The sequence below is a fragment of the Copadichromis virginalis genome, linkage group LG23, assembly GCF_057382275.1.
Source record: "Copadichromis virginalis isolate Kocher_CV1m ecotype Utaka linkage group LG23, C_Virginalis_male_GT1.1, whole genome shotgun sequence".
In the NCBI taxonomy this organism is placed as follows: Eukaryota; Metazoa; Chordata; class Actinopteri; order Cichliformes; family Cichlidae; genus Copadichromis; species Copadichromis virginalis.
This window is the reverse complement of record NC_140639.1, coordinates 41,169,132-41,171,789: the sequence shown is the minus strand read 5'-3', so window position 1 is coordinate 41,171,789 and position 2,658 is coordinate 41,169,132. Positions and strand designations below refer to the sequence as shown.

General features: G+C 40.5%; 1 long non-coding RNA gene across 2 annotated transcripts; it reads right to left on the bottom strand.

The window, feature by feature from the left end:
• Positions 1–291: 291 nt before the first annotated feature.
• Positions 292–1,621, bottom strand: LOC146681639 (uncharacterized). 2 transcript variants are annotated; one of them, XR_014917946.1, is made up of 3 exons: positions 1,264–1,620; positions 1,100–1,180; positions 292–611 (listed from the first exon to the last, which is right to left on the bottom strand). It is a non-coding gene; the product is annotated as an uncharacterized LOC146681639 (long non-coding RNA). The 2 variants fall into 2 exon arrangements; XR_014917945.1 differs by having other exon boundaries at positions 1,100–1,621.
• Between the last annotated feature and the right edge of the window lie 1,037 nt (positions 1,622–2,658).

Here is a 2,658-nt window from a genome sequence, read left to right as displayed (position 1 = left end):
CCCCATGGGGAAATTACTTGTTTTTCTCTGCATTTGACCCATTCACTCAGTGAAGCAGTGGGCAGCCCACTAAGCAGGCGCCCGGGGAGCAGTGTGTAGGGACGGTACCTTGCTCAGGGGTACCTCAGGGTAGCCGTTAAGTGGATTCGAACCGCCAACCTTCCGATCATGGGGCGACCACTTTACCTACTGAGCTATCCCTGCCCCTAATAAGACCCTGGCCAGAATCAGAAGACACCAAATTCGTATGGAGCCAAAGTATTGAGCAGCAATAATGACCTGGACACAATGTTAACTTTTGAGTAGCCACTCTTGTATTGTTACAAAGTATAACAGGTATTTGTCCAATTTGTACAGATAAAGTATAAAATAAAATAAATAGTGTGCACACTCAACAAAATAAAAGTACTCGTTGGGGCCCTTTAAGAATTTAGAGTTAAGCTGGCGATAGCCAACTTCAAAGGTCCTTGTGAATGTAACTGGAATGTATGAGTGTGTGGTGTGTATCTTCTTTGGGGTAGATCGTCCTCAAAGTGGTTGGCTCGCCATCTATCACAACCAGAATATCGTCCTGGTCCTTGGACTTTTCCGTCCTCTCCAAAAAACCTGACCTATAATCCAGGTCATAAAATGTACATTCTAATCAGTCTGTTTCAGATGCATTGTTTAAGGTTAAAATACAAAATCAAAATATTGCATCACCTCATATTCATTGCATCAACATCTTAAATCTTATCAAATCTCACAGTTCTGTTGTACAACATTCAATTTTCAAGCATATCAAATATGAGAACTAAACATCTAAGTTGCTCAAATATTTCTCTATTCATGTAAACATTAATTAAACAATACTTATGGTAAGTAACCATTGACACTCAAAATACAATACACCATAACAAATTCAGAACTATGTGCAAATAATCAACAAAATATACATGTGAGTTCAGTTCAGAGGCATTAAAGCAGTGTGCTTAATTTCTCCACACTATAGGCCTATTCGTGAGAGAGAAATGCACTAAAAATTACCCTCTAGATTACTTTAAACTCACAGTGAACTGACAAAAATTAGCTTTAGAGCAGCTAAGAACATGTTGCTCACCGTTGCTCTGTTTCACAAAAGCCCAACACACACTGGCGTTGGAATTGCAGCAGCTCTCCGGATGAAAGGTGAGTGGTTAGCCTGTGAGACACCGAGCTAGCATTAGCATGATCGCGACGGTAAGTCTCTACAAGTTTTTTCCATCAGAATAACACTCGTCTTACCGACGTTGCCTCTCCCCTTCATCCAGCCACTCGACTCCGGACTTCCAGCAGGTAAGTACGCTGGCTTTCCTTCCTCTCAATCCTGAGTTTTCCTCTCTTTTGTCCGTGGATTTCTCGGTTTGAGTAGTAGATGCCTCCACTCCTCTTGCTGAGATGAGAAAAAACCCGGGAGCACCATGCACCTCCACTTCACTTCCTGGCTGACAGGGTCAATGCGGCCTGGGTAGGCTCTGATTGGTTGCTGAGCTAGGTGCCCTCACGTGGGGTGAACTGAGAGGTGCATTCAATGGTCATAGGAAATACGACGCTTGTTGATGTGGACAGTTAATGTAAAGAGAATAAGTATGATTTTTTTCCATCTGGGCTACACCTGACTAACAGTTTTCCACTGTGTCGGTGGAAACTGATGAACTATGATTTCCAGTAAATAGCTCTTTCTGAATCACCTTAGGAGTTAGGCCACTTAATACTGACCTATGAATCATAAAAAAAAGGCTCCTAACACAGAGACACACACACACATACAAAACCTTCCTTAAAATGTTCAGGTACAAAGACTGGAAAGAAAAAAACTTTGAAAGTTCTTCAAAAAGCCTGAACTACTATTGCTCAAAACCACTTAAAATACCAAAAAAAATGGGTGTCGCTCTATATATGATATAGATACACATACATATTCATAGATATACTCTGTATATACTAACCCTAAATCTATATCTAGTTCTGTATATATAAAAGCTTGAGTGTTGAGTGTTGCTGTGTGATAATTACTACATGGAACAAAATGGAAAAACAAAAAAACAAAGTGCTGCAGTAACAAAAATGACTTGTCATTTGCATGGTATTCATTCTCATTTTCTCATATAGTCTGTATACAACTATAAGAAGGGTTACCTCGTTAAAGCCTTCACAGATAAAAGCCAAATATTCTTAAAAGACTTTGCTGACATATTGCTGCAATAACAGCTTTATTGACCGTTTTAATCAAACGTCTATAATTTGGACAGCTTCACATCTCCAACAAATTGCTCCACTTTGTTTTTGTATCTCTACTTAATGACAGACTTGTGTTGCTGTGCGTGCCAGCCCTTTCCTTTATGTGTCCCTGCACCACCTACACACCTCTGGATTAGCTTTTCAACTGCACCGACCCTGCTGAGATCAGGCCGGGAATTCAATGCCAGTGTTGGGATCTTTTATACAGTATGTGTGTATTTATTTGTCCCTGAGCCTGTCTGGGTGTCTGAGTGCAATATGATCTCATATTATTTTTAGGTAGCTTTTCCACTGTTTGCGTTCCACCTTTAGTTGTGTGTGTGCAGGACATACCACTCGTGTACAGGAAAAAAGTGAGAGCGACTTGGTTGCTGTAATGATTAATGGGAGAAACTTTCA